Here is a 23709-nt window from a genome sequence, read left to right on the forward strand (position 1 = left end):
TGCTTGATTTTGGAGTGCATATTTACCTTGTAAAGAACAGTGTCAGCAAATACATTTACTAACATGAGTTGCTCATCAGACCTAGAGCCTGAATCTGATCAATGTTTTACTCTTAACAAGACAAGGCTTTCTAGCAGTAATCTTGAGACATAGACATTTCAATTGGCTTCTTGTATTACAGCCAGATGTACAATCAGCTAATGGGAATCAGAGACCATAAAATTTTGCCCACCAGAGTTTGTAAAGTAGCCAATTTAGAACTGTAAAGTAGACTCTTTAGCTCTGAAATTAGATCCTGCTTTGCAGTTTCTACCACTCAGACCATCCTAGTATTTTGTCATTTATTTTAACTCCAATAGGTACCAGTTCTCTTTGACAGGAAATTTGTTTTCTAACTTCCCACTTAAAAAAATCTATATACTTTCTGAGAGTTTTTTTTAAAAAAATACTGTGTAAAAAACAGATCATCTTTATTATGTTGTTGTTTTTTTTCATTTTTTTATTATTCTCATTAGTTACATTTTGTTAATTCTGTATCCCAGCTGTATCCCCCATTCCCTCCCAATCCCACCCTCCTCCCTCATCTCCTCCCTGCCCCTTTCCAAGTCCACTGATAGGGGAGGACCTCCTCCCCTTTCATATGACTTCGTTTTGTCAGGTAGTTTCAGGACTGGCTGCAAAGTCTTCTTCTGTGGCCTAACAGTACTGCTCCTCCCTTGGGGGTGGGGAGGTCAAAGAGCCAGTCATTGAGTTCCTGTTAGAAATAGTCTTTTTTCTCCTTACTATGGGAAACCAATTGATTATTGAGCTATCACGGATCACATCCAAGCAGAGCTTCTAGGTTTTGTCCTCTCACGGTCTTTGGTTGAGTGTCCATCTCAAAAAAGACCCTGTGCCCAGATATGTTTCGTCCTTGTAGAGCTCCTATCCTTTCCACATCAAACTCCCCTTGTTTCATATGATTCCCTGCACTTTGCCAAAGGTTTGGTTATGAGTCTTAGTATCTACTTTGGAACACTGGTAGGTAGAGTCTTTCAAATGCTTTCTGCGGTAGACTCCTGTCATACGTTCAATGCATATCCCATTTGTCTTTCTAAATGAGGATTGATCATCATACCTCCTGTCTGCTTTCTTGATTATCTACTTTAGGTGTATAGATTTCATTATGTTTATCATATCTTTTAGGTCTATATAAGCGAGTATATTCCATGTTTGTCTTTCTCCTTCTGGGATATTTCACTCAGAATGATCTTTGCTAGATCCCACCATTTGCCTGCAAATTTCATGATTTTCTCTTTTTTGATTGCTGAGTAGTATTCCATTGTGTAAAAATATCACAATTTTTGTACCCATTCCTCCGTTGATGGACATCTGGGTTGTTTCCAGGTTCTGGCTATTACAAATAAAGCTGCTACAAACATGGTTGAGCAAATGTCCTTATTGCGTACTTGAGCAAATTTTGGGTATATGCCTAGCAGTGGTATAGCTGGGTCTTGAGGAAGCACTATTCCTAATTGTCTGAGAAAGCACTAGATTGACTTCCAAAGTGGTTGTACCAGTTTACGTTCCCACCAGCAATGGAGGAGGGTTCCCCTTTCTCCACAACCTCTCCAGCATGTGCTATCACTTGAGTTTTTCATCTTGGCCATTCTGATGGGTGTAAGGTGAAATCTCAGGGTCGTTTTGATTTCCATTTCCCTAATGGCTAATGACGTTGAGCAGTTCTTTAAGTGTTTCTATGCCATTCTATATTCCTCTACAGAGAATTCTCTGTTTACCTCTGTTCCCCATTTTTTAATTGGATTACTTGGATTGTTGCTTTTCAGCTTCTTTAGTTCTTTATATATACTGGATATTAGCCATCTGTCAGATAAAGGATTGGTGAAGATTCTTTACCAATCTGTAGGCAGTCCGTTTGTTTTGATGACGGTGTCCTTTGCTTTACAGAAGCTTTTCAGTTTCATGAGGTCCCATTTATTGACTGTTGCACTTAAAGCCTGTGCTGTTGGAGTTCTGTTCAGGAAGTTTTCTCCTGTGCCAATGAGTTCTAGGCTGTTCCCCACTTTTTCTTCTAGCAGATTTAGTGTATCTGGTTTTATGTTTTGGTCTTTGATCCACTTAGACTTTAGTTTTGTGCAGGGTGATAAATGTGGATCTATTTTCATTTTTCTGCATGTAGACATCCAATTAGACCAGCACCATTTGTTGAATGTGCTATCTTTTTTCCATTGAATGGTTTTGGCTGCTTTGTCAAAAATCGAATATTCATAGGTGTGTGGGTTTATTTCTGGGTCTTCTATTCGGTTCCATTGATCCTCCTTTCTATTTCTATGCCAATATCATGCAGTTTATATTACTATTGCTCTGTAGTACAGCTTGAGATCGGGGATGGAGATACCTCCAGATGATCTGTTGTTGTACAGGTTTGTTTTGGAGATTCTGGGTTTTTTTTTGTTGTTGTTGTTTGTTTGTTTCTCCATATGAAGCTGAGAATCTTTTTTTCAAGGTCTGAAAAGAATTGAGTTGGTATTTTGATGGGAATTGTGTTGAATCTGTAGATTGCTTTTGGCAGGATGGCCATTTTCACAATGTTAATCCTACCAATCCATGAGCATGGGAGATCTTTTCATCTTCTGAGATCTTCTTCAATTTCTTTCTTCAGAGACTTGAAGTTTTTCTCAAACAGGTCTTTCACTTGTTTGGTTAATATCACTCCAAGGTACTTTATGTTATTAGTGGCTATTGTGAAGGGTGTTGTTCCATCATCTTTTGATCTTTGATCTTTGACCTCTTAAATCAAACCAAACCAACTTCTTTGAGAACATACTATTCATGTTAGTATTCAAAACAAAGATATAGCATGAGAAGTTATTGAGTGCACAACTTGCCACAAGAAGAAGAAACTGTAATTAACTAATATATCTGTTCCTTCCTTTTCCTCCTTGACACCATGTATCATTACTCTCTCCACACATAATCTTACCACTGTTCTCAGTGTACTCTACTTTTCCCATAACTCAGCTTCACATAAAATATTTTACCCCAAGAACAGAACTCTTTTTCTCAACAGCTTAAAAAGTAACAACTTTAATCTCTAGCATCATTCATACTTCCTTAGAGAAAAGATATATTTAATATTATATTTGTTATAAAGATGTACATAATGACCTAGAATTTGCATATCATTCAGTAGATACCAAATTGCTGTTTGAAATATCAACATATGTACAAATATTCTTCTTTCAAAGACAGTGAAAATGCCAAAGATTTCTTCCTTAATGTGTCTGACATTGTATTTCATTTTGACCAGTCAAGCGTGAGTCTTGAGATTTTTTTATTTTCTTTTTTTTTATCTTTTATTTTTATTTTATTTTTCTTTTTAGTTACATTTTGTTAACTCTGTGTCCCAGCTGTATCCCGCTCCCTCTTTCCCTCCCCAACCCCACACTCCCTCCCTGGTCTCCTCCCTGCCCCTTTCCAAGTCCCCTGATAGGGGAGGACCTCCTCCCCTTTCATTTGACCCTGTTTCATCAGGTATCTTCAGGGCTGGCTGCAAAGTCCTCCTCTGTGGCCTAACAGACTGCTCCTCTCCTGGGGGGGGGAGGGGGTCAAACAGCCTGCCCTTGAGATCCTGTTAGAAATAGTCCGTGTTCCCCTTACTTTGGAAAACTACTTGGTTACTGAGCTACCACGGGCCACATCCAAGCAGAAGTTCTAGGTTATAGCCATAGATGGTCCTTGGTTGAGTGTCAGTCTCAGAAAAGACCCTGTGCCCGGATATATTTGGTCCTTGTCGAGCTCGTATCCTTTCCATATCATACTAACTTCCCTTCTTTCATATGATTCCCTGCACTCTGCCGAGGGTTTGGTTATGAGTCTTAGTGTCTGCTTTGAAACACTGCTAGGTAGAGTCTTTCAGATGCCTTTTGTGGTAGACTCCTGTCATATGTTCAATGCACATCCCATTTGTCTTTCTAAATGAGGATTAATCACCTTCACCTGTGTCTACTTTCTTGATTATCATCTTTAGGTGTATAGATTTCATTATGTTTATCATATCTTCTAAGTCTATATAAGTGAGTATATACCATGTTTGTCTTTCTCCTTCTGGGATACTTCACTCAGAATGATCTTTTCTAGATCCCATCACTTGCCTGCAAATTTCATGATTTCCTCCTCTTTGATTGCTGAGTAGTATTCCATTGTGTAAAAATACCACAATTTCTGTATCCATTCCTCCGTTGATGGACATCTGGGTTGTTTCCAAGTTCTGGCTATTACAAATAAAGCTGCTATGAACAAGGTTGAACAAATGTCCTTGTTGTGTACTTGAGCAAATTTTGGCTATATACCTAGGAATGGTATAGCTGGGTCTTGAGGTAGCACTACTCCTAGTTGTCTGAGAAAGCACCAGATTGACTTCCAAAGTGGTTGAACCAGTTTACATTCCCACCAGCAATGGAGGAGGGTTCCTTTTTCTCCACAACCTCTCCAGCATGTGCTATCACTTGAGTTTTTCATTTTGGCCATTCTGATGGGTGTAAGGTGAAATCTCAGGGTCGTTTTGATTTGCATTTCCCTAATGGCTAATGACGTTGAGCATTTCTTTAAGTGTTTCTCTGCCATTCGATATTCCTCTTTCGAGAATTCTCTGTTTACCTCTGTTCCCCATTTTTTAATTGGATTACTTGGTTTGTTGCTTTTCTGCTTCTTTAGTTCTTTATATATACTGGATATTAGCCCTCTGTCAGATAAATGGTTGGTGAAGATTCTTTCCCAATCTGTAGGCTGTCTATTTGTTTTGATGACAGTGTCTTTTGCTTTACAGAAGCTTTTCAATTTCATGAGGTCCCATTTATTGATTGTTGCTCTTAGAGCCTGTGCTGTTGGTGTTCTGTTCAGGAAGTTGTCTCCTGTGCCAATGAGTTCTAGGCTGTTCCCCACTTTTTTTTCCAACTGATTTAGAGTATCTGGTTTTTCCTGTACAACAACAGATCATGTGGAGGTATCTCCATTCCCGATCTCAAGCTGTACTACAGGGCAACAGCAATAAAAACTGCATGGTATTGGCATAGAAACAGAAAGGAGAATCAATGGAACCTCATCGAAGACCCAGAAATAAACCCACACACCTATGAATACTCAATATTTGACAAAGAAGCCAAATCCATTCAATGGAAAAAAGACAGCATCTTCAACAAATGGTGCTGGACCAACTGGATGTCTACATGCAGAAAAATCAAAATAGATCCATATTTATTACCCTGCACAAAACTAAAGTCCAAGTGGATCAAGGACCTCAACATAAAACCAGATATTTTTTTTTAATTTTCTATTCTATCTTCTTTTTTTAACTTTTATTTTATTTTATTAATTACACTTTATTCACTTTGGATCCCCCCATAAGTCCCTCCCTCCTCCGTTTACAACCCCACCCTCCCTCTCACTTTTGAACACATGGCCTTCCCCAAGTCCACTGATAAGGGAGGTCCGCCTCTCCTTCCTTCTGATTTTAGTCTATCAGATCTCACCAAGAGTGGCTGCATTGTCATCTTCTGCGGCCTGGTAAGGCTGCTCCCCCCTCAGGGGGGTGGTGATCAAAGAGCAGGCCAATCAGATTATATCAGAGGTAGTCCCTCTTCCCATTACTATTTAACTCACTTGGACACTAAACTGCCATGAGTTACATCTGCAGGGGTTCTAGGTTATCTCCATGCCTGGTACTTGGTTGGAGTATGAGTTGGAAAGACCCTTGTGTTCAAATTTTCTGGTTCTATTGCTCTCCTTGTGGGGTTCCTGTCCTCTCCAGATCTTACTATTTCCCACTTCTTATATAAGATTCCATGCACTCTGCGCAACAGTTGGCCATAAGTCTCAGCATCTGCTTTTATACCATGCAGGGCAGAGCCTTTCAGAGGCCATCTGTGGCAGGTTTCTAGCTTGTTTCCTGTTTTCTTCTTCTGATGTCTATCCTCTTTGCCTTTCGAGATGGGGATTGAGTATTTTAGTCAGGATCCTTTCTCTTGATTAATTTCTTTAGATGTATAGATTTTAGTAGGTTTATCCTATATTACATGTCTAGATGAGTGAGTATATATCGTGTGTGTCTTTTTGCTTCTGGGACAGCTCACTCAGGATGATCCTTTCCAGGTCCCACCACTTACCTGCAAATTTCATGATTTCCTTATTTTTCATTGCAGAGTAATACTCCATTGTGTAGATGTACCACAATTTCTGCATCCATTCTTCATTTGAGGGGCATCTAGGCTGTTTCCAGATTTTGGCTATTACAAATAAAGTTGCTCAAACACGGTTGTGGAAAGGTTGTTATTGTGTACTTGAGCCTATTTTGGGTATATGCCTAGGAGTGGTATAGCTGGATCTTGAGGAAGCGCTATTCCTAGTTGTCTGAGAAAGTGCCAGATTGCTTTCCAGAGTAGTTGTATAAGTTTACATTCCCACCAGAAGTGGAGTAGGGTTCCCCTTTCTCCACAACCTCTCCAGTATGTGTTGTCACTTGAGTTTTGATCTTGGTCATTCTGATGGGTATAAGGTGAAATCTCAGAGTGGTTTTGGTTTGCATTTTCCTGATGGCTAATGAGGTTGTGCATTTCTTTAAGTGTTTCTCTGCTATTCTATATATTCTCTCTACAGAGAGTTCTCTGTTTAGCTGTGTTCCCCATTTTTAATTGGATTACTTGTTTTGCTGCTTTTCAGCTTCTTCAGTTCTTTATATATACTTGATATTAGCCCTCTGTCAAATAAAGAGTTGGTAAAGATTCTTGCCCAATTTATAAACAGTCGTTTCTTTTTGGTGACAGTGTCCTTTGCTTTACAGAAGCTTTTCATTTTCATGGGGTCTCATTTATTGATTGTTGCTCTTAGAGCCTGTGCTGTCGATTTTCTGTTCAGGAAGTTGTCTTCTGTACCTATGAGTTCTAGGGTTTTCCCCACTTTTTCTTATAACCGATTCTAACAGACCTTCAAAGAAAAGCTAACTCCAATTTTCTTCAAACTATTTCACAAAACAGAAACAGAAGAAACACTACCAAACTCATTCTATGAAGCCACAGTCACCTTGGTACCTAAACCTTACAAAGACCCAACAAAGAAAGAGAATTTCAGGCTAATCCCCCTTCTAAACATTGACGCAAAAATACTCAACAAAATACTTGCAAACAGAATACAAGAACTCATCAAAGATATCATCTACTATGACCAAGTAGGCTTCATCCCAGGTATGCAGGGGTGGTTCAGTCTATGGAAATCCATCAATGTGATCCACCATATTAACAAACTGAAAGAAAAAAACCATATGATAATCTCCCTAGATGCTGAAAAAGCATTTGACAAAATCCAACATCCATTCATGTTTAAAGTATTGGAGAGATCAGGGATACAAGACACATATCTAAACATAAAGGCGATATACAGCAAGCCTATAGCCAGCATCAAACTGAACAGAGAGAAATTTAAAGCAATCCCACTGAAATCAGGGACAAGACAAGGTTGCCCACTCTCTCCATATCTCTTCAACATAGTTCTGGAAGTCCTTGCCAAAGCAATAAGACAGTTGAAGGAGTTCAAGGGGATACCATTTGGAAAGGAAGAAGTCAAATTATCACTATTTGAAGATGATATGATAGTATACTCGAGTGACCAAAACTCTACCAGGGAACTCCTGCAGCTGATAAACACCTTCAGCAAAGTGACCGGATACAAAATTAACTAAAAAAAAAAAAAAAAAAAAAATCAGTAGCCTTCCTGTATACAAAAGACAAAAGGGCTGAGAAAGAAATTAGGGAAACAACACCCTTCACAATAGCCACAAATGACTTAAAGTACCTTGGTGTAATCCTAACCACGCAAGTCAAAGACTTGTATGAAAAATACTTCAAGTCTTTGAAGAAAGAATTAGAAGAAGATATGAGAAGATGGAAAGATCTTCCATGCTCATGGCTTGGCAGGATTAACATAGTAAAAATGGCCATCTTACCAAAAGCAATCTACAGATTCAATGCAATTCCCATCAAATTACCAACACAATTCTTTACAGACCTGGAAAGAAATATTCTCAACTTCATATGGAAGAACAAGGAACCCAGAATTGCTAAAACAATCCTCTACAGTAAAAGATCTTCTCGAGGTATCTCCATCCCTGATCTCAAGCTGTAGTATAGAGCAACAGTTATAAAAACTGCATGGTACTGGCATAGAAACAGAATGGTGGATCAATGGAACCGAACAGAAGACCCAGAAGTAAACCCACCCACTTATGGACACCTGATCTTTTACAAAGATGCCAAAACCATACAATGGAGAAAAGATAGCATCTTCAACAAATGGTGTTGGTCTAACTGGATGTCTACATGTTGAAAAATGCAAATAGATCTACACTTATCACCCTGCACAAAACTAAAGTCCAATATAAATATGTGTATGTAAGTGTATACCAGAAGTGAAATGGTAGGCTTAATCAAGATACATTATCAATTACGATCTCGACTCTTCTAACCGATTTCATGTGTCTGATCTTATGTTGAGGTCTTTGATCCACTTGGTTGGTGCAAAATGGATGGAACTAGAAAAGATCATCCTGAATGAGTATCTCGAAACATAAAGACACACTTAGTATACATTCACTTATAAGCAGATACTAGCTGTATAATATAGGATAGCCATAGTGAAATCTACAGACCTAGAAAAGCTAAACACTGAGGAGGATCCTAGGGGGAATGCTTAAATTTCACTCAAGATGGCAAACTGGATAGACACCAGAAGAGAGGAAACAGGATGAGAGCCTACTATAGAGGGTCCTCTGAAAGGCTGCACCCAACAGGGGATTGAAGCAGATGCTGAGAGTCACAGCCAAACTTTGGGCAGAGCACAGGGAGTCTTATGGAAGAAGGGGGGTGGGTTGGACAGAAAAACAGGGAGGGGAGAGGAGCCCCACAGGGAGACCAACAAAGCCAGATATTTTTCTTAAATGCTTGTATATTCCTTGTCTATTATATTTCTCTCTCAAAGTATTAAAAATACCAGGATTATAACATCCAAATTTATTTTAATAAATATTTACATGGTCTTAACACATGAAAAATACTGAGTGTCTCTTTAAAACTAATGCTGCTTATATGAATGTTTTCCTCCATTTCTTGCTGTCAGTGATGGCTTAGCCTGAATTAACACTGCTCTTTTGACTCAGAGCTTGTCAAATATTTCATTTCATCATCCCTACACTTGCCCCTAGAAAAAGACAGAAAAACAGGCAGCTATAACCATTAAACATGAAAAGCGTAACATTTCCCTGTAAGCAGCAGAATGACATAGGCTAATGTGTAGGGAGAAGCAAGTAAGTAGAAAAATGTATTGACAGCTTGCTTTGAACAAATCAGCACTCTTGAGTAGTTACAAGTAAGAAGTGGGCACAGTGACAGTGCACTGACAAAGGGGTTCTGAACAAATTGGAAATCTGCTTCCTTTTATAAACCAGAATGAAAGTCAAGAAATGATGAGGAGTCTATGTTTTTATCTAAGTGAGCCATGTTTTCTTGTTGGAATAAAAGATACATATATATATATGTATATATATATATATATATATATATATATATATATATATATATATATATATATATATAGTGTGTGTGTGTGTGTGTATAAAATCATTAAATAATCTGCAACTAACATGCCTGCCAGAGTGTCTAGACTGTAAATTATCTAGGTTCACAGTCTACCAGTGAGGTTTCTATTTCTTCTCTATGTGGTTTGTTGGCTCTCAGGTCTGTGGACTTCATATTATATATTTGAATTCACTCCTATTTTAAGGTAGACAAATGACTCCTAATACAGCATTCTGCTATTTTCTGGTTGAGGTAATTACAAACTTCAACTTTATAAGAGTGGTGGCTTCTGTGATGCTGTTCCCTAGAGGAAATATGTGAGCTGGCATCTCTATCTCCCTGCCCCTATATCTTCACTGCTGTACCTATATCAACTACTTTGTTATATAAATTATTTCAGCTTTTATGTTCAAATCAGACTAAAGTGTATTTTTTCTCAATGTCTATTTTATGTCACTTATCTTGATGTGCTCCAAGTTTCTCTAGGATGCAAAGTGTAGGTGGTCACAGGTGGAAATCCCTAATTTCCTCAGGATGATTTGTATTTCTTACATGCATGTATATGAGTGTGTCAATTTATTCACTTGTCCTACCACTTATCCCATATATTAGGAATGAAAACTTCCACAACAAATCCTATCTCTGCAATAGAGCTCCTAGTTTATAAAATTTGCCTATTTTATATGACACTGTCAAAATATTGTTTATTTAAATTATGATAGCAGCAAGATTTCATTTAAAACCACACAAAACATTAAAAAAAAACATTCTGTGTTTTCTGTACTTAAAATCACTTTTAAACTAAAAGCAGTTTTCAGCTTTAAACAATCAATATTTATATAAAGCTGTCTTAAATTATGTGAAGATCAATTTAATTTCTAATATTATATCCTTTTTCTGAATTTTAAAAGCACTTGAAGTCTGCCCAATAACATCATATCATATTAGTTTTAAGCATCTCTATATTTGGTTAATCATTACACCCAGAATCCAGAGGACCCATCTGTCTGCAGTAGGCACATATTGCCTATTCCAAAAGCAGTGAATAATTTAAATTACTTGAGTACAAGTGTATGTGGATATCAATTTTTCTAATCTCTAGAAAATAATCTTTAATCATATTCTTAATGATGTGTTTCTTCACAGTTATTTTTTCCATTTAATTTTAACTTTAGTGACTTGATAATTACCTGGAAATACAGTAAAATGAGCATAAGTTCATGAAGAAAAAGCAATGAAATAACTAATACTATCTAAAGATTTTGGAAGTCCATGTAAAATTATAAGTCATATTATAGACTTTAATTTTAGAGCAAATGGTTTGTTTCCTTGTGTATAACAAAAAGAGCAATACTTTAATCATGAGGTAGTTTTCATAATTTTAGGAAATAATACAGATTAGTGGTTAACGCGTTTTAAATACCTTAAAACATAGAATATGTTGCTCTTTTATTATTTTCCTTCAACTAACTTAGTTTTGTAACTGTCAAGTTGAAATGTATCTTCATACTAGTATGCTTATATCAGTTATGAGATTTGCCCTGTTTTTCAGATATACATCCAGTATTAAAAGTGCCTTATCATTCACTTAGAAATATATACTGAACAGTTTTTTGTATATATATTTATCTCATTCCCATTGTAATTCAGTTACCTTCTTTGAAAAGACTGGTATAATAAATGTGGTTTATTTATATTTTTTAAAAAACTCTTACCCAGTATATGATGCTATTTTTGGTTGTCAACTAGACTAGTCCAGAAGTAACTAAAACCCAAAGGCCTGGTAAACTTATAAGGGATTATTTGAGGTGGGGAAATCCATTTTTTTAATTAAATTTTTATTTTTATATTAATTACAGTTTATTTACTTTGTATCCCAGCTTTAGCCCTCTCCCTTATTCCCTTCCAATCCCACCCACTCCAAGTCCCATTCCCTCCTCCCATTCCCCTCTCCAAGTCCACTGATAGGGGAGGTCTTCTTTTCCTTCCCTCTGACACTAGCTTATCATGTCTCATCAGGACTGGCTGCATTGTCCTCCTCTGTGGCCTGGCAAAGATGCTCCCCCCTCTAGGGGGGGGGTGTCAAAAAGCCAGCTACTGAGTTCATGCCAGAGACAGTTCCTGTTCCCCTTACCAGGGAAACTCCCATTTGGATACTGAGCTGCCATGGGTCACATGGCAGGGATTTTAGGTTCTATCCATGAATGGTCCTTGGTTGGAGTAGCAGTCTCAGAAAAGACCCCCATGTGCCCAGATATTTTGGTTCTGCTGATCTCCTTCTGGAGCTCCTGTCCTCTCCAAGTCCCACTATCTTTCCCTTCTTTCATAGGATTCCTTACACTCTGCCCAAAGTTTGGGTAAGAGTATCAGCATCTGCTTTGATATACTGCTGGGTAGAGTCTTTCAGAGGCCCTCTGTGGTAGGCTCCTGTCCTGTTCCCTGTTTTCTTCTTCTTCCAAAGTCCATCCCATCTGTCTTTCTGAATGAGAACTGATCATCTTACCCAGGGTCCTCCTTCTTGTTTAGCTTCTTTAAGTGTACAGATTTTACTATGTTTATCCTATATTCTAGATCTAGTATCCACTTATAAGTGAGTATATACTGTGTGTGTTTCTGCTTCTAGGATACCTCACTAAGGATGATGCTTTCTAAATCCCACCATTTGCCTGCACATTAAAATGGTTAGAAGAAAAAGTGGGGAAGAGCCTAGAACTTATTGGCACAGAAGACAACTTCCTGAACAGAACACCAACAGCACAGGCTCTAAAACCAACTATCAGTAAATGGGACCTCATGAAACTGAAAAGCTTCTGTAAAGCAAAAGATACTGTCATCAGAACAAAAGGACCACCTACAGACTAGGAAAGAATCTTCACCAATCCTATATCTGACAGAGGGCCAATATCCAGAACTTATAAAGAACTCAAGAAGTTTAAAAGCAACAAATCAAGTAATCCAGTTAAAAAAAATGGGATACTGAGCTAAACAGAGAATTCTCTGTGGAGAAATACAGAATGGCAGAGAAACACTTAAAGAAATGCTCAATGTCCTCAGTCATCAGGGAAATGCAAATCAGAACGATCCTGAGATTTCACCTTACACCCATCAAAATGCCTAAGATCAAAAACTCAAGTGAGAATAGATGCTGGAGAGTATGTGGAGAATTGGGAACCCTCCTCCATTACTGGTGGGAATGTAAACGTGTACAACCACTTTGGAAATCAATTTGGTGCTTTCTCAGACAATTAGGAATAGCGCTTTCTCAAGATCCATCTATATTACTCCTAGGCATTTATCTAAAATATGCTCAAGTACACCAAGGGCATTTGTTTAACCATGTTCCTAGCTGCTTAATTTGTAATAGCCAGAACCTGAAAACAACCCAGAGGTCCCTCAGTTGAGGAATGGATACAGAAATTGTGGTACATTTACGCAACAGAATACTACTCAGCAATTAAAAACAAGGAAATCATGAAATTTGCAGGCAAATGGTGAGAAGACCCAATTTTTAACACTGATATTTTGAGATGGAAGGAATAATCTTTTTCATTAGTATAGTTCTTTTAAGGTGAGAAGACCCACCTTTAATCTGGGCCACACCTGCTGGCAGCCTATATAAAAGGCATGCAATAAGGAAGCTTTCTCTTCTGCTTAATCTTGCAGAAAAGTTCATTTTCCACACTGGTATTAAGGCCTACTCCTTTGGGACTTTAGAATGTACTGAATATAAGCTGAGATATCCAGCTTCATAGGCTGAACAACTACTGGATTCTTGAACCCTTAGTTGGTAGAGAGATATTATTTAATTAAAAGGATCACAGCCTTGAAGCCATTCCTATAATTCTCCTTCATAAGTGACAGGCGGATAGATGATAGACAGAGGATAGATAGATAGATAGATAGATAGATAGATAGATAGATAGATAGATGATAGAAAAATAGATAGACACACACATAGATGACACAAAATGAATGGATGATAGATTGGTTTATGATAGTTAAATTGATTGATAGATGATTGGCAGATAATACATACATACATACATACATACATACATACATACATATATACATTGATTAAATAGAGAGATGGGGATAGGTAGATTTATTATAAGTTCTGTTCCTCTAGAAAACCCAGGGTCTTTCAGCCAAAGACCATCAGGGACACATGAGTAAGAAAAATTGTGCTTTTTTTCTGTTGGCTGTTGTCTTAGAGCAAGTCTAAGACTAAGACTTGTGTTAAGTGCATAGTAAGGAATTCAGGCATAGTAAGGAATCACATGTTAAGCAGGGGTAAATCCTAATTGTATGAGTCCACCTTATCTTGACAGTGAAAGCTACAGAGACATTATTTCAGACATTGTGACTGAACACATTTTTGTTAGTTTTCTTACATGATTGGAGAGTGGCTGTTTTTGTTGTTGTTGTTGTTTTGTTTTGTTTTGATCTTTCATAGTCACAGAGTAGCATTGCTAAGATCATGTCCTATGAGTCTGTTTATATTCAACAAGAGAACCTAAGGCTTTGAGTGTCAGGCTGTCAGTTCCAGTAACCCAAAATGGAGCTGACAGGATTAGGCCAGTGTGATGCTGTGTAATGTTTTTTCTCTATTGTCTGCCAACTAAACCTTTGCACACACACTGAGCATTACTGGTTGCTAACCTGAAATATCTACTGCATATAAACTAAAGTTTAAAAGTTATTAATTAATACAATATTTGTCTTTTCAAATTAGTGACCTTTACAAAATAAACAATATTTTAAAACTTCAAAAACCGGCTGGAGTGGTAGCTCAGCAGTTAAAAAGCACTTTCTGCTCTGCCGAAGAACTAAAGTTTAATTCCCAGGACTCATGTTGCTGACCTACTGTCTCACATAACTTCAACTTTAGGGGGAATTCAGAACTCTCCTTTGGCCTCTAAGTGCACCTGAATTCAAGTGTGCACACCCAACTCCCACATCTATAATTAAAACTAAAGTGAATCTTTAAAACTTCAAAGTAAGTAAGAAATTAAAACTATGTTATTTGGTACAAAAGACAGGTAAATGGCATTTTTTTTTTTGCAATTTATAAGATATGCTAACTTACACGCTCTTTGAAATTAACAAATGTTTCTCAGAGAGAACAAAACTTTTCTTGGAGCTACTTTGTATTCTAAAAGTTAAAAAAAAAATTATTGATGTAAACAGAGAAGTCTATCAAATTTCAGGGAGGGAGAACTTGTCCAAACTTATACTGTATCATTTCAAAGCACATACATGCATGGACTTGAGGCTCCACAACATGATTGTAGGAGATTGAAAGCTGTGAGAGATGATCGAGAAGCCTTAGACGAGGCCAAAGTCTAAATCTCATGCACATACCTGTATATTTGTGCTTATGTACAAGTTTATGTGACAAATATGTATCTATATATACATATATATATGAATGTATTATATGTGTCTTTATGATGTGTGTATATAAATAATACAATCGGAAAACTGGGAAAAGTGTTAGTAGTTAAATTCACAAAATGACGGCCAGAGTAAAACAAAACAAAATAAAACAAAACAAAAACCAATGGAACAAAGTATTTAAGCATAAACATAAAGATTTTAAATGATTCATTTTAATAGTCAAAATATGGATGACGAAACTGTTTTCTGCTTTGAGCAACTGGGTTAATAATAGTGCTATCTTTTTTGTGGTAAATGTTGGGCTACCAGGAAGAGAAACAGAGCTAAGCTCTGAATTGAAGGAGATAAACAGATTAAAGAAAAAAGCCTCATATCAAATGGAGTAAAGGGAGTGGTGACCTCAGGACAAGACCCCACACAGCTAAGTTTCCAACTTGTAAAAATGAGTTAAAGGAGGAGGCTGGAGAGATGGATCAGCAGGTAAGAGCAATGGCTGCTCTTCCAGGTGACCCAGCACTCACATGGCAGCTCACAACTGTCTTTAAGTTCTGTTCATGGGATCTGTAACCCTCACACACACAGACAGACAGACAGATACGTACATACATAAATAGATACATACACATGCCCTGATACTATCAGCAAAGAGTACATTCAAAATTCCAATACTCATTTCTTCCTAGACTGCTTTATCATTTTTTCCACACATCACTGAACTTGATCTGAAAATTATTGAAGTGTACACAACATTATTTTTAATCTAAAATTTTATTTTCCATTTCCCAATTAATGTCTTGCTTTTGTTCCATTATCAGTTCACTTGAAAACACCTCAACACTTGATTCCTTTCACTCATGATACTAATAGGAAGCCAATATCACTTAACTAAAAAACTTCTAGGTATCTTCAAGGAGAAAGGGGTTATTCTGTATCATAATTTGGAGGAATTATTCATTATAATAGAAAAATTATAGCAGAACAAAGGGAGGCAGTTGGTCCCAATGTATATATATATCTACCTTTGAGAGTCAGAGATGTATGCTAAAGCTCAGCTTACCTCCTGCTCTTTTCCTACTCCCTGACCCCAGGTCATAGAAGGAGACAACCCACCTCAATGTGTCTAGTCTAGAAAATCTCTCACTGCAATGTTATAGGTTTGTTTCCACAGATTCAAAGTTCCATCAAGTTGACAACCAAGAGTAACTATCACAACTGCTATTATTACTTATATTTCCTGCTGTCCTGTCCATCAGCACTTTTATGGGTATTGAATGCTGATCTAGTCTCTGTATTATATTTGGATGATAATCTCTAATTTTCCTGCATCTATAAACAAATAATGACTGAACCTCAAAAATTTTCAAAAAATCTTTTTTATGTTGCAAACAGAAAATGTTGATGCAGTGTGTTTAATGTTTTCTTCCTCACTTAGTGGAGCTTTCTTTAAATGATTTTTTTTTCTGATCTTTATAGTTATTTCAGGGATATCAGGTAAAGCAACATGGACAGGTGTCATCCATCAGATATTTTGGGAAGAGGCTGTAATAAATACCTTGCTTCAAGTCACCCTGAATAGTTCTTTGAATTTCAGACACATTCATTAACAGTTTGTTTCCATATCTGGGCATGGCAGATGGAAATATTTTCTTCAAAGAGTTAAAACAAACAATAATTTTAAAAGTCTGTGAACAATAATGAGGAAAAACATTTTTGAAAAGTAAATTACACTAATTTGTTATTTTGATGATGACACCTCTAACTAGGCCATATTAACCATAATCATAATCACATTTGTCCAGTTGTCATACTGGACAAATTTTGTGTTGACCAACTACTGGACATGGGACCCAACCTGTAGTCCATTGGGAAAGCATAATATTTCCCTTTGCCAGCTGGTTTCAATAACAAACAGTTTCTTGATTAGGAGTGGGATTTTTGTGTTCACTTCCCCTACTCCATGGTGGGATTTTGTTTGCTTTGAATCTATACTGGCCTTCTACATGCTCTAAGAGTCTCTGTGAGTTCTTATGTGTATCAGTCTTATTCTAACTAGATGGTATTATTTTCTTGGAGCCATCCACCACCTCTGGCTCTTACAATATTTATGCATTACCTTCTGATAGGTAGATCAGTAATCTTGAGGGGAAGGGTTTAGTAAAACATTCCATTTGGGGCTAGGTGTTTCTAAGTCTTTCACTCTCTGCACATTGTCTAGTTATGGCTCTCTGTGTCATTTATGACCTATTGTTAAGGATTCAGTGATCATCTAATCTATGGGTGTAGCAACATGTCATTAGGGGTTATTTTGTTGCTATGTTAACTTAGCAGAATAGTAAGTTTTCTCCTGAGGACCTATCTCATCCAAGTTCTTGGCTGCTCTAATAGGATCATGTAAGGTTTCCACCTCATAGAGTGGACTTTATATACAATCATAAAGTGTTTGTTTACCCCCATAACTTTTTTAGACCACTATTGTACTAGTATTTCTTGTAGGCAGGCCTCTACTGAAGGTCAGTTTGAAGATGTGTAATGTGAATGATTATTTTTTTCTTGTGATAGCATGCAAAGTATCTTCTACCACCGTTAACTCTAGTCAGTGGTGATGAAGATTTACTTGGGAACCAGACTGATTTCTCCATGTTTAAAGACTAAATAATTTGTATCTCTCCCAACAGGGTCTTACAATCAGGTTACTGAGAGTAACTAATAGCTTAGACAATTTCCTATGATCTTTGGGGAATCTATGGGACTTCTTTGGCCCAACAAGATGTAACACACTTCTGTCTCTGAAGGTCTTACTGTGCACTATCATAATTTGGTGGACTCTCTCCCCATTATAGAGTGACTCCATCTAAATTCCTCTTAAATATTTTAGGAAGGTTCTATAATGAATATAGTTTTTTTAAAGCTTGATTTATTCAGAAAGGTGATTGAACTGAAGAAGAATGTTATTTTGAGAGGAAATCCAAAGTTTTGCAATCTGTTTTTTTTTCTCAGCAATTATTTTGATGTGAACTTTTTATTGGAACTTTCCTGTTGATATTCTCTTGTGTATAACCTTGCATGCATTCAGATATTTTCCATGTTGGCTGATGTGGTGAGTATGAAGGTTGCAGTTAAGTAAAGGCTTTGATCATAATCCTCTAGAAGCACTGAAAAAGAAATATTTTATATTCTGTGCAGGCAGCTATGAGGTTATCAGGGAGTAAACTATCATTTGAAAGAAACTCCTTATCCTTTCTTTGATCAATTAATACATCTATCTTGGAATACAAAATCATGAGACAGATCACATCATACATCTTTCATTTACTTTGATATGGTTTCCAGTAGTCATTTAAGTTATTTTTTTTTTATTTCATAGACAGAGCACTGGTTGCAAATTGCTACAAATGTTGACATAAATTTGTATTTCCCAGGTTTTTTTTTAATAGGATAAACCAGAGATCATGGCTTCCATTGGAGTTACAAAAAATAGACATCTTTGTAGGTACCCTGGAAAATGGCATTTATAGGGAAGCTGCTCTGTTACATTAGAGTACCTTCTGTAATTAGTTTTCCAGGGTTCTTCAGTGACATTCATGTAAAACCTAGCACCAGTGCAGACATCCCAGCTGTCATTTCTCCTTTAATATTGTAGCTACGGAGGCTGGTATGCATAGCAATGAAGACAAGGCCACGTTCTGTGGCAGCTTCATGATAGACACTGAAATTTTGTTCTGTGCAAATTAATTCAAGCAGCCAATAGAGTGCAGCGGACTTTCCACTCTTAGCTTTTAGTGGCAAATAGAGAGCAAAATCTCACCTTACATTTCTGTTCAATACTGTGTCATACTAAAACCTAAAGAAGCTAAACACTAAGGAGGACCCTAGGGAGGATGCTGAAATCACATTCAGAATAGCAAACAAGATAGACACCAGAAGTAGTAGAAGAGAGGAAACAAGATGGGAGACTAGAGAGTCCTCTGAAATGCTTCACCCAACAGGGCATCAAAATAGCTGCTGAGATTCACAGCAAAACTTTGGGCAGAGCACAGGAAGTCTTTGATGAAGACCAAGGGGGTGGTGGTGGGGGATAGAAGGACATGGAGGGGACAAGAGTCCAACAAGGAGACCAACAAAGCTAAAAAAAAATCTGAGCCCAGGGGGTCCTGCAGAGACTGATACACAAACCAAGGACCATGCATGGAGAGGACCTAGACCCCCCCACCCAAGCTCAGATTGGCAGCTCACTTTCCATGTAATTTCTTGAGTAATTGGAGCAGAGGCTGCCTCTATCATGAACTTTATTGCCAGCAGAGTGCAGGGATTCATATGAAAGAGTTAGTATGACGTGGAAAGGATAGGAGATCCACAAGGACCAAATATATCTGGGCACAGGGGTCTTTTTTGAGCCTGATACTCCACCCACCAAGGACCATGTATGGATATAACCTACAACCTCTGCTCGGATGTAGCCTGCAGTAGCTCAGTAACCAATTGGTTTCCCATAGTAAGGGGAACAAGGACTATTTCTGACAGGAACTCAATGGTAGGCTCTTTGACCTTCCCACCTCCCAAGGGAGGAGCAGTCCTGCTAGGCTACAGAGGAGGACTTTGCAGCCAGTCCTGAAGATACCTGATAAAACAGGGTCAGATGAAAAGGGGGGAGATCCTCCCCAATCAGTGGACTTGGGAAGGGGCAGGGAAGAGATGGGGGAGGGAGGGTGGGATCAGGAGGGAATGAGGGAGAGGGATACAGCTGGGATACAGAGTTAATAAAATGTAACTAATAATAAAAATTAAAGAAATAAAAATTAAAAAAAACAGTAATGTAGAAATGTGTTAAGAAGCTGTGATTGTTCAAATTAGAATATGACTCCAGAAGATTACTCTGCTAAAGAAAATGACATACACTAGTAGATTGGTAAGGCAGCAGACTGGTGAAAAGTGAAGGGAAAACAGGTGATTTACCTGTGTGCTGATGCTATAAATTCTGGTTGAAAGAAGGTGACAATAAACTGTTTGCATAAAGTCCCTGGCCAAGGGGACAGCTGCTTAACTTAGGAGAGCATAATGCAACTATGAATTTTGTGAAATCTCTCTTACATAACTTTATAACTGACCAAAGTTATACATGCTTCATATGCTTACTCCTGTCCTGAGATGTACAGTTTCATAGACACATAACTATAAATCACAATGCTTCTTTGACAGCATTTCCATGATCAGAAATCTTAGAAATCAAAGGCAAAGTCTAAGAAACAGTAATATGAAATACCCTTCATTACCTTTTATTTTTGTCAACTTGTAGTAACTGAACCTTAGTTTTATTAAATTTAAATTTGAAGTTAAGATATATTTATTTATATTTTCAAGCATAAATTATTTTCCTCACAAAATAAGCATTTGAATAGGCTTTGGCATTTATTTGTTAAGATTATAATGGAAAAGATATTTAAAATAGTCACTAGAACATGATAATCAACAAATGAGAAAAGGCAATGATTTACAATGTAGAAATCCTCCTATTACACAGCAGTTTAAAACATGATATACGCTTAATGTGACTGTGTGTAACACCAGTTTTCTGATTAATGCAATGAGTGTACCTGTTAAGTTGATATATAATTTTCTTAAAATTTATACAAAAGCAGTTTATACAACAATTATAGCTAGACTATCAAAGATCATTAGATTATTACATCACTTCTCTGAAATGAGAACCCACTGTATTTCACCACATTCTTTATTTTATTTAAATATTATTGTACAATACAAAGTCACTTTTAAGACTATAGAATGCAATTATGAACTAAAGCTTATAACGAATATTAGTCATGAGGAAGATTTCTTTTTCTTCATGTATAAAGACTATATACCTGGAAAGGCTTGTATAATTCAGGATATTTTTTTAACACAAATTGAGAAATAAAAGACAAACAAGTGTCTTTGAGACACAAAATATTATTTCCTTCAAATTAAGAGCAAAGTGTCAATTTTTATATTGTTGGTATACTTATGATATTCCTTTAAGACTGTGTTACAATTACTGTGAGTATCAGCATAATTAAAAGGATAAAAGTAATGTCATTTTTGTCATATCATTCATCACCCAAATTCCCAGATAACAGACTAAACTCTCCTAAATTTACTATTAATGACACATTAGCAGAAAGGAGTCCTCATTTTAATTAAGTCTATTACCAAAGGAAATTACTCAGTTGTTGACTCAACTGAGTATGACGATATTCTAAGTAATTAAAAAAGATAAAAACACTGGTTTTTAATCTGTGTTATAAGTACAGAACTATTACAGCTTCATCTCAATGCTGTATAATCTGTTTTTTAAAAAGTATTCTCTAGGAGCTACAGCAAAAAAAGTACAGAAAATATAAAATTACATGGTATGAATATACTATATATATTCAACAATAAATTGTAGAAATTTATTTAGGTTTATATTTATATATCTGTTGAAATTCTAACATATCTTTGAGATAAACTATTATATATTCTTATACATAGACTATGCAGGTATTTTATGTGTGTATATTAAATTCAGTAGAACTGTAATTATGAGTATTTCAATTGCATCTTTGAAGTTATAATACATAAAAATTAGGTTCTTTCCTCATGCTAGTACAGCACTCATTGGCAAGGATGGAACACAAATCCGAGTTTTTAACTATAACAACTACACTGATTCACCACCCAGGTGTCTGCATAATTGCACCAAAGACCTTGAGAGGGTCCTTTGAGATAGCCCAAGTTATACTAGGCTAATTACTCATAACTGATAGCTTCAAAAAAATGCCTTCGTCCTTGTGCCTCATCTCCCAACTAAATGTTCCCTTTCAGTTCCAATTCATTTACTTATCTATGGTTCGCTGTAGCCATCAAGGTCAATGAGACACAAAGATTCCTAAGTGTAAATCAAATCTATTCCTTTATTTTCCAGATCTAATTGTTTAACAGGATGGCCAAATGCTGATAGCTTATTTTCTGGCCATTGAATATTCCTGGTATTAAGATTTTATTGATACTTTATCAGCTCAAACTAATCTTCTTGTACAAGGAGGCCTCAAATGTTAGGCCTTGTTCCATGATTCTCCTAACTGAACATCATCCTTTTTCTTAAGCCATTGGATATTTTCTTTGACATATTGCATACTCTCCTGAAAAGAAGTCTTTATTTTTCTTCCTGGCTTTATCATGTTCTTTTTTAAATATTTTATAGTAAAATTAAAAAATTAAACTTAAGAAAAATGTAAGAACATGCACTGTTTAATAATAGTTAACTTAAATTCAGAAAATTTATAAATAAATTCATCTAAACAATTGTTCAAGTATATGTTTATGATCTGTATTTCATTAGCAGTTGTCATAAAGCTATTCAATAGTAAAAACAAACAAATAAAATAATTTATGTATGTAAGAAGATATTGGATGAGATTAGACACTTTCAGTGTACTCTGGCATAAATATTTAGTTCTAGATATGTACATATGAGAAATACTAAACAGATTCAATTTGCTCTAGGAGTGTGTGGTTTAAGTGTGTAATGATAACAGAGATCATGAATTTGGGAGGAAGAGAGAGACATAAAGAAGTCAAAGAGAGAGGGAGGAGCAGAAGTGATGTAGATTTGTTTATGTATAAAATTCTGAAAAAATAAAATAAAGAAGTTATTATAATTTAAAATGTATTATGTTCTGTTCTTTTGAGGGTTGATAATGATAGGATTTAGACATTAATCCTTATAAGCACACATTAAATTTTCAGTCCCATACAATTAAATTTTATATTGCTGACTGAACTAATTATTTTTTCTTCTATTAACTGCTAATTGTAAAGTGGGAAATTCACAATTACAATAGAAATATCTAATTGTATCAACTTAACACTAGCAAAATTGGTCTTGTTAATAATGAGGCAGTTATGTTTTATTTGCATCCTGTAATAATGAAAAATGAAATATACTCACTAAAATTATTATATTAAATAATAATAATAAACACCTAACTATTATATTACAGAAAATAATAAGAGATTAATATGCTTTGTAAATTTTTGTATGATAACTGACCTGATCACCTTAAAGTTCATTTTGACTTTTATGGTTTTCAAAAAATACTAACTACAGATCTCATGAACCACAAACATCAGCAATATGAACATGTAGAATCAATTGCCTATTCTCCATATCTGAATACATTCAATCACATGTAATCCATGTCTGCAGCTAAATAATATTGACACAAAAATATGGAGTACATGGTCTCTAAAATCAGCTTTTATAAAATGTCATCTTAAATTATGTATACATCAAAAATGATTCTGGGACAGTCTCAGTAGAGGAGACTCAGAAGTCACAGCAATAAAATTTCACATCAATAAAAAAACCATCCAACTGACATTGAGAAATATTAATAATGGATCTGAAACTTAGAGTATATCACTACCTATAATATAGATCAATTAAAGAATTGGAGCATGTGGAGAAGCACTTTCCATAGTTTGGAGAAACATTCATTTTGTGGACAATGAATGTGAATTGTAACTTTAACTACATATGTTAGTTTGAACGAAAATGGACCCCATGGCCTCGAATATTTGATTGTTTGGTTTCCAGTTTATAGACTGTTTAGGAAGAAATAGGAGGTGTGGCCTTGTTGCGGGAGATGCATCATGATGGGTGAGCTTT

General features: G+C 36.3%; 1 pseudogene; it reads right to left on the reverse strand.

Annotated features, from left to right (window-relative positions):
• Positions 1-18092: 18092 nt before the first annotated feature.
• LOC129692146 (S-formylglutathione hydrolase-like) lies at positions 18093-23111 on the reverse strand (annotated as a pseudogene).
• Between the last annotated feature and the right edge of the window lie 598 nt (positions 23112-23709).

Source organism: Psammomys obesus, unplaced genomic scaffold (genome assembly GCF_907164565.1).
Source record: "Psammomys obesus unplaced genomic scaffold, mPsaObe1.curated_primary_1811, whole genome shotgun sequence".
Classification (NCBI taxonomy): domain Eukaryota; kingdom Metazoa; phylum Chordata; class Mammalia; order Rodentia; family Muridae; genus Psammomys; species Psammomys obesus.